The sequence below is a fragment of the Nannospalax galili genome, unplaced genomic scaffold, assembly GCF_000622305.1.
Source record: "Nannospalax galili isolate Female #2095 unplaced genomic scaffold, S.galili_v1.0 scaffold89, whole genome shotgun sequence".
In the NCBI taxonomy this organism is placed as follows: Eukaryota; Metazoa; Chordata; class Mammalia; order Rodentia; family Spalacidae; genus Nannospalax; species Nannospalax galili.
The window spans coordinates 438070-447545 of NW_008359211.1; the positions used below are offsets into that span (position 1 = coordinate 438070).

Consider the following 9476-nt stretch of genomic DNA (forward strand, 5'->3'; position numbering starts at 1 on the left):
TGGACTCTCATATGAACATTTGAAAATTGCCCTGTTCTGACTTTTTTCTAGTTCCCTGTCTAGAACTTGTAATGCTAATTACTCTTGCCTTTACTTTTCTTTCACATCTCCTATTCGAGATTCAAGGATGTTCTTCTCCTCTTAGTGACAAGAGTTATGCAATTCGGGAGTCTTTTAGATATACCCACTGAAGGGGTACTCCAATTGCCTCACCCTATGTCCCTGTTCAGCATGGAAGAAACCAGAGCAGTCTGCGTCCCTATTTCCTATTGGCAATTTGGGTAACCTCTTCAGAGCATGGCGTGGTAAGAATAGGAGGTAGGAATTGGCTAGGCAGTTAGGGTAAAAAGACCCCAAAGAAATGTAGCCAGTTTCTGGACTAAAAGTCAAAATGTCCTTGGGCCTGTTAGCAACACACTCTGTTCCAAAGGCCAAAAATGTCAAAATGTCAAAAGTATTTGGGAGCTAGTATCTAATCCTTAAAAGATTTTAGGGTTACCTCTTCGGAAGGGGGAATGTTGGAGGGGAGGGAGTGGTCATGGATTTGATCAAAATATTATGGAAACAGAATTTATCAGATGCTAAATGATTTTGCAATGTGATGATAATTAAGAACTCTGGAATGGGGAAGTAAACAGGAATCTTCCTCTGCCCCCTTTGGTTATCTAGGATAAGAAGTCTTTTTTTTCCAAAGCTATTTATTACATTCCTGTATAGACCTAAGGCTTTTGCATTCCTGTAACCTTTGCATTTCAATAACCTTTGCTGCCCTCTGTTACTTAATTACCATGTATATGCTATGTATCTTTTGCTTGCATTCCTCACTTGAGTATAAAAAAAACCCAAAACTTGAACAGGGGTCTGATTCCTTGATTTGTGGTGTCAGTCCCACTAGTGTCAAATTAAACTCCCTCTCCTCACCTGATTTTGGCTGTTGATCTCTGATTATTTCCATAACATTTCTGGAGGCCCCAGCGAGATCAAGTCGCCGTACCCTCGTTGGCCTGGGCCCTGCAGCCCTGACAGCCCCTGGAACAGAGAAGTGCACACCCCCTAAGAATTCCCTCTGTGGGGTCTCCTTCCAGGAGGCCAGAAAGAACTGCAAAGCCCCGGACCAGAGCTGCTCATCAGGTGAAGCAAGACAGAGACCAGAGTGGACATCAAGGCCAGGTAAAAGGTCCTGCAGGTAGACAGATAGGAGCTGGCATGGGCTGATCACCCGTAGGAGGTTGCATACAAAGCCCTGACATGATACCAGGGTGGAAGTGACCTCCAACAACGCAGGAAACTGGGTTGCAACTGAACCTTGATGTGATTTCAAGGTCCTGGCCCCATTTTAGGTAGAACAGGAATTTAGTGGGAATAACTCTCTTAAACTCTGAATGCTTGTGCATGAATGTGAAAGTGAAAGTAACAATTCCACCGCTCTGCGCAGCTACAGAATCTGAGTGGACCTCACTCTGCAGTTCAGCTGAGGTCGTGTAACCTAAATGGGCACTCACCTTCTGGTGACGAAGCACAGGGATTATACATGTGGCCCTAAGGTAAGACCTCTTAAGTCACCGAGAGGTGGCCAGCCAGGAAGGCATCTGAATGAGGGAGAGACCAGCACTCTCCACCCCCTCCTGTGCACACATTACACACATCCCAGGCACATATAAAAACTTCAAATGGGTTCTTCCCAGTCCAAGTGTCAGACCCAGACTGTCCTCCAGGTGATACTGGACAACTTTAAAGTAGGCTATGCAGGAGATTATGGTACTAAGATGAAACCCTCCAGATTGAGAACTCTCTGTGAAGTTGAGTAGACTATGTGAAGTTGAGTGGACTTCTTTTGATGTAGACTGGCCTGCATGTGGCACACTAGACCTGCCTACAATTAAGAGAGTGAGAGAAGTCTGTATCCACAGCCCAGAACATCCTGATCTGTTCCCCTATACAAACTCCTGGTACAGGCTGGCACTCCACCTGCCTGACTGGCTCAGATACCACACCCTCCAGAGGTCCCCAGCACCTGCTATCCTGGCCACCTGCAAGTCTATGTTAACTGAGAGGACCTCCAGACCTCCTATCTACAAAGGTCATGATCAGGGCTCCAAACTCCTCCTGCACTTGCCACCCATGAACTCACTGGCCAAGTCAGAAAGCCCTACTCTAGCCACTGACCTTGTACAGCCTGAAATCCCTGGAGAAAAAGAAGTCCCACACTATAATCACTACCCTCCTTTACCAGAGACCCTACTGCTTCTTGAGGAACAAGCATCACCATCATTGGGGGCCCTGACACTGCCACCTGAAAAATGGGAGCAATCTCCTAATTCATGTTGCCTCACTACAGGGCATGGCCTGGTACCTCTTTGCCTACTCCACCAGGCTCCAGGGCCATCCATCATTCGAGAAGATGGGACTGTTCTTGCTGGACCCCCCAGCTTGATATACCAACCCTTCACGACAACTGACCTCCTGAACTGGTGCCAGCATACACCACCGTACTCAGAAAAGCCCCAAGCCACGATAGATCTGCTGAATTCTATCATGCAAACCCATCAACCTAGCTGGGATGATTGCTGCCAGCTCCTCAGCAGCTTGTTTGACTCGGAGGAGAGGCGGCATATTCTCCAGGTGGCCAGGGCATGGCTCATTACCCAGGCTCCTGAGGGGTCATTAAATCCAGAATGTTTTGCTGACACCGCTTTCCCAGATGAGCAACCCAATTGGAACCTGAATACCCAGGAAGGGGCTCAGGTTCTTGATCCTATGTGGCATGCCATCCTCGAAGGGGCTTGAGCAGGGGCCCTTGGAGCTACCAACCTAACCCGAGTGAGTGAAGTTATCCAAGGAGAGAAGGAGACTTCCAGTCAGTTTTATGAGAGACTCTGTGATGCCTATCACCACTTTACCACCTTTGATTCAGAGGCCCCAGAAAACCATTCAATGGTCAACACAAGCCTTTGTCCAGCAGTCAGCTTATGATGTGTAGTGGAAGCTGCAGCGACTGGAGGGGTTTGCCAGGATGAACATAAGTCAGCTGTTTGACACTGCATCTAAGGTGATAGCAAATCGAGAGGTGGCCACTAAAAGAGAAAAGGAAAAATGGCAAGAGAAAAAGGCCAGAATCATGGATGTGGCCCTCCAGGAAGCAGGAAACCCAGGGAGGCTCCAGTCTAAGTGTGAGGAAGGGAGATGCCCAAACCCCCTGGAGAAAGGCCAATGTACATATTGAAAGAAGAAAGGATCCTGGAAAAATGAATGCCCTGAGAAGGAAGGAGAAACAAGAAGTCCTGAAAATGGACACCAAAGGCAAAAGGCACTTAAACCTGCGGTGGTTGCAGTCTCCCAACAAGCTGAGCAGAAGCAGCAGTCAACTGTTGACACTGAGAGCCCTACTTGAGACTCTGAATCAGATTGAAGGTGACCAGGCTCAATTAAAATCGGCCTCCGTGAGCCTGTGGTCAGAGTCGATTTAGGGGGCCAAGCCATGGACTTTATACTGGACACTGGTGCAGCTGTATCCACGGTGACCCTCCCCCACTGGAAGGCTCACTAAAGACTCTGTCAGCATCATAGGAGCCACAGGAGACACCAAGATATATTGGTATTGTGAGCCATGAGATTGTATAGTAGGAGGCCACTGTGCCTGGCATTGGTTCCTGTACATGCCGGAGGCACCAGGACCCCTACTAGGGAGAGATTTGCTGTCCAAGCTTGGTACTACAGTGACCATGGACTTAGGTGCTGCAACCACCCTGGCCCTTTGCCTGTTCTGACTCTGGAGGTTTACCCAGAAGAGTGGAGACTCCACCAAGAGGTGCCTGAGGAAAAGACATGAGGTCTCTCAGACATTAGTTGGTACTTGGGGTGTTTCCCCCAAGTCTGGGACACTCAAGGAAGGATTAGCCTTGCAAAAGGGCACCCACCAGTAATGGTGGCACTAAAGCCAGGTGCCACTCCAGTAAGACAGAGACAATACCCAATCTCTCTGGAAGCCTGGGTTGGAATAGCTCCTCATGTCAGAAAGACTCAAGGATGAAGGGGTCCTACGAGAAATCCAATCTCCGTGGAACACCCCCTTGCTCCCAATAAAGAAGCCAGGGACCCATGATAATCAGCCAGAACAGGACTTGCGCAGAATTAATGATGCCACTGAGACCCTACACCCCGTGGTCCCCAATCCATACACCCTGCTGAGCCTGATACCCCCAACAGCAGTAGTCTTCACATGCCTAGATCTAAAGGATGCCTTTTGCTTAAGGTTAGTAGAAGTAAGCCAGCCTGTTTATCCTCGAATGGGAGGACCCAGAGACTAGTTCAAAGGGGCAATTGACGTGGACTTGCTTGCCCCAAGGATTCAAGAACTTCCCTATCATCTTTGGGGAAGCACTAGCCAAAGACCTGGAGAACTGCTGGCCTGACGGGTGCACCATTCTGCAGTAAGTTGATGACCTGCCGCTGGAAACTCCCCATGAGAGAGATCTGCAAAAAAGGGACTAAAGAACTGTTGAGCTTTCTACAAGAGGCAGGGTACAAAGTCTCAAAGAAAAAGGCCCAAATCTGCCAAGAGGAAGTCATTTACTTGAGGTTTCACCTCAACCAAGGACAGAGGAAGTTGGGGGATGGACAAAAGCGAGTATCCCCGACTCAAGACCAAGAAACAACTCCGAGAGTTCCTAGGGTTTTGCTGACTCTGGATCTCAGAATCTCTGCCATCGCCAAACCCCTCCACCATGCCCTCCAAGGGCTTGCTACAGACTCACTAAAGCGGGAGAATGAGGAGGAAAATGCCTTTAACCAACTCAAGAAGAGGCTGAGTGAAGCTCCTGCATTACCACTCCCGGATATCACTTGCCCATTTTCCCCATGGATTAGGCCAGTGGCATACTTATCCAAAAGACTAGACCCTGTGGCTTCAGGGTGCCCCCTCTGCCTCCGGGAGCTCGCTGCCACTATAGCGCTGGTACAAGAGGCAGACAAGCTGACTTTAGGACAAAGCATCACAGTCAGAGTACCACATCAAGTCACTTCTTTGTTAAATAGAACAGACAACCGCTGGATGACTGGGGAGCGAGTGGCTCGATACCAGGCCATGCTGGGGGAGAATCCCAGAATCCAGATAGAGGCTACTCATACCCTAAAAATAGCCACATACCTACCAGAAGAGGAGGGTGAACCACTCCATAGCTGCGAGGAGATTATGGAGGAAGTATTCTCCCACCCAGATTTAAAAAATAACCACTCTCTAATTCAAAATTGGAACTATTTACTCATGGGAGTTGAAGTCTGCAGCATGGAGAGCATCACACTGGATATGCGGTAACCACCACAGACAAAGTCATGGAGGAGGGCCGTCTCCCCATCACTGGTCTGCCCAGAAGGCTGAGTTACATGCCCTCATGAGAGCTCTTGCTCTCTCTGAAGGAAAACGGTCACCATCTATACTGATTCCCGGCACGCCTTTGCCACCCTGCACGCTCAGGGAGCTATATACCAAGAGAGGGGATTGCTTACCTCAGGGGTAAGGAGATAAAAACAGCGACCAAATCCTCCAACTCCTAGAAGCAGTCTGGACCCCCCCCCTCCCAGGCCATAGCTGTGGTGCATTGCCAGGCATGAAGAACAAGGACTGAGTGAGCCAAGGAAATCAGATGGCAGACCGGGCAGCCCTCCGTGAGAAAGTAGACCTGGATCCCCCTCTTACCCACTCCTGAAAGGTGTGCTTTTCACTTCCATTGCTCCCTGAGTGACCCGGTACTGTCCAGATGAGAGAAAATTGGCGATGGACCAAGGTGCAACTGAAGACCGGAGGGGCTGGCTGATCACCTCTGATGGAAGAATCATAGTCCCTGAGGGTGCTGCACCCAGCCTGATCGGCAGGCTCATGAGATGGCCCACCTAGGAAAGACAGCCTTAGGAGACTTGTTGCAGAGATATCTGATAACCCCAAGGCTGAGGACACTAACTAGCCCAATAAACTAGCAAAGCTTGCCAACAGTGTGCACAAAACCACCCAAAGTGGAGCCCCCAGCCCCCACTGTTGCCACAGAAGAGGGGATCCTACCCATTTGAACATTTGGAAGTGGGTTTCACCAACATCCAGCCCAGTAAAGGATATTGGTACCTATCCTTTACTTATTGGAAGTGTCCCGGGCCTTGATCAGAGAGATTATCCCGCATTTTGGGGTCCCAACCAGCATTGGGTCAGGCACTAGCCCAGCCTTCGTCAGCAAAATTATTCAGCAAGTTTCTAAAGCAGTGGGGCTGACTTGGACCCTGCACACAAGGTATCATCCACAGTCTTCCAGCCCGGTTGAAAGGATGAATAGGACCACTCCTCCCTAGGGAAGCTGGAGATCTCAGAGAGAATGGGCAGGTCCGCCTCCAGCAGTTTTTTAAAAAACTTAGTTAACACAATAAAGGAGATGCTGAGCACTTGAACCAGTCTCCTCTACCTACTGTTCCCAGACCCTTGCATTTCTGGAACCCTGGAGATTGGGTTTGGGTCAAAGTCCCAGTCAGGAGAAACCTAGATCCAAGATTGGAGGGTCCATATCAAATCATACTGACCACCCCTTCAGCTCTCAAGGTCACAGGCATCAAGCCCTGGATCCATCACACTCATATCAAGGAGGCTGTGGACCCAGGACAGGAGTGGACTTCCAGAGGAGCCCCAGACCAGCCTCTGAAGTTGACAATATCAAAGCAACCTCCAGATGGGAACAACAACTCAGCGCCTACCCTACATATCCTGATGTCCCTAACAATCCTGTGGATGCCCAGCCAGACCGGCTTCCACTCAGTCTCCATGGCCCTGACAACTGAGCTGGTTTGGAAGGCCGTGCTGTCTCAAGCCCCCCCCCACTCCTGGGTACCCATTAATACAACTAATTGCCCTCCCCAAGGGGCATGCCTTGTCTCCTTTAGATGGTGTTTCCACCCCAGCTTTGGTCATCAGATTGTCCTGTTAACCTCATCCTGTTGTGATGGAGCCCAGGCCGAAGGAATAGGCTGTGCTGCCTTCAAAAGCTCTCTCCAAAGGATTGCTGCATATGGCCATATCCCCAGAGAGCGTGATGACAACTGTGGAGACCTCTACTGGTCTTTCCTGAAGGACTGGTCATACGTGGACTTCGCCTCCAAAGGAGACAGGGAGCTCCCACTTCAGGACAGGGGATTAAAGCCATGACAGGTCATGAAAGAGGACATCGAGGTGGCATAATATGGGAACTGTCTACAGAAAAACCCCTTTATGGGGAAGTAGGAACTTTGGGATGGACTGGCATGTTTGGGGAATGAGGGATCCCCTACAAACTTGGCAGCTTGTAATCACAGCAACCAACATGACAATACCAGTCCGTAGAATCAATACTTTAGACCCTTGGGCCCTGAAACCTAATGACCTCCCTTTTAGTAGGGGCCCATCTAAGTTCAACCCTGATGCCCCTTTTAAATAAAGATGCTCAGACTCATAAATACCGGCCATGAACTGCTGGTACATGTCAACCCTGACTTAGGAAATGATTGCTGGATATGCTTAAGAGCCAGTCAAATGACCTATACTGGAGTGGGAGTCAGGAATTTGACCATAGTCAATGGGACAGCAACAGGCCCCTGCTTAGTTGGATCCCGAGTCCAGTCTCTGGGGGAAGCCTTTGTTAGGGAAAGAGGAATTTACTGCTTGTCTGAATTTACTGCTTGAATTTACTTGTTTGAATTTACTGCTTGTAACCAATTAACTCAACTGGAGACACAGGCATCCGGAGATAGGGGCAAGTGCTGCAGCCCCCGGAGCCTGACCTGTCTGGTCTGTGTCATGTCACGTAGGCATGTCTGCTAATACAAGATAACAGGGAAGGGTTGCACCAGGCACATACCACCCATCCCTCCCCGATTGAGACACCTGAAGGGAGTTGTAACATTTTTCTTGTTTTGAAGTTATTGGTTTGTGAAATGCTTGCTTTGACACTATTGGTTATATAAACGAGGGCTTTTGTGTAACGGTTGTGGGAGCCTATATAATCTTTACCTGAAATTGCCTCAGGGTCAATCGCTCTAACCAGACCTGCGTGTCTTGGAAGGACAGTTGGCCCCAGCTAGCTGGTTTAATAAAACTCTGCTTGATTTTTGCATCTCCATACTTGTGCATTTGTTCTCCTGAAGAGACCCACCGAGTCACGGACCCTAACACCTTGTGTATTAGGAAACAAGAAAACTGTATCTACCTTTCTCCCAAATCCCCAGCCCCTGATGGAACTTATTTCTCCTGCCCGAGTAGCATTCATACTTGCTACCCAGGAGAGGAGTGTTTTCTAGTTTTGCTCATCCCTGACTTAGATGTTCTTCCCAGTAAGGAAGGGCAAATCTATCACCATAGACAGAAAAAGAGCCACTTCAGTACTCCCAGTTCTTCTGGGGGCAGCCTTGGTGGGCAAGGCAACCCTGGGGGCCACAGCGATTGGACTCCAACAAGTCCAGCACAGCCAGTTGTCCAACCTAATTAAGGAAAGAACTAAACTTGGTTCAACAAAGTATTGTAACTTTACAAAATCAGAAAGATTCTCTGGCAGCAGTAGTAGTGCTACAGAACTGAAGAGGCTTAGATCTAATGACAGCAGAGAAAGGATACATGTGTGCCTAACTGGGAGAAAAATCCCGTTTTTATGCAAATCAGTCAGGCATAGTTAGAGAGAATGCAAAGCAACTGCTAGAAAAAATAAAGGCTGGAGAGGAGGGAAATGAGTCTTTCTGGAAGAATACCTGGAGAACTTGGGGTCCCTGGCTGGCCCCATTTACAGGACCCATAGTTGTGATTCTATTAATCCTCCTGATAGGGACATGTATAATAAATGTTCTCAGTAAATTTATCAGACTCCAAGTGATTCAGTCAAAAATATCACAAGGTTCCTCTAGAATAAACATAAGGGATTATATCAATGAAGAGGAGGGATTATGGAAGTAGAATTTATCAGATGCTAAAGGATTTTGAAATGTGATGATAATTAAGAACTCGGGAATGGGGAAGTAAACAGGAATCTTCCCTTGCCCCCTTTGGTTATCCAGGATAAGAAGTCTTTGTTTTCCAAAGCTATCACATTCCTAAGACTAAGGCTTTTGTACTCCTGTAAACTTTGCTGCCCTCAGTTACTTAATTACCATGTATGTGCTATGTATCTTTTGCTTGCTGGTTTTCTTACTTGAGTATAAAAACCCCCCAAAACTTGAACAGGGGTCTGACTCCTTGATTCGTGGTGTCAGTCCCACTAGTGTCAAACTAAATTCCCTCTCCTCACCTGATTTTGGCTATTGATCTCTGATTATTTCCATAACAAAAATACCTTATATGCATGTATGGAATTCAATAAAATTTTTGTAAAAGTTAAAAAAAAAAAAAAAAAAAAAAAAAAAAACAGAAATCTAAGGAGGAAAACTGATTACAGCAAAGGAGTAGAATTTTACAGGGAAACTATAGGAGGGAAAAAGTA

At 47.9% G+C, this 9476-nt stretch overlaps 1 protein-coding gene across 3 annotated transcripts in view; it reads right to left on the reverse strand.

Annotated features, from left to right (window-relative positions):
* The window catches only part of Pc (pyruvate carboxylase), a 121276-nt gene that overhangs the window by 87839 nt on the left and 23961 nt on the right, over nucleotides 1–9476 (reverse strand). The window contains exon 3 of one of the 3 annotated variants that reach the window (XM_029558554.1): nucleotides 922–1029. The exons of 1 other annotated variant lie outside the window; for it this stretch is intronic. The gene's annotated coding sequence lies outside the window, so the exon portion shown is untranslated. Of the gene's footprint in view, nucleotides 1–921; nucleotides 1030–5695; nucleotides 5715–9476 lie in introns of those variants that run through there. One more of the 3 variants, XM_029558555.1, reaches the window with a different exon arrangement.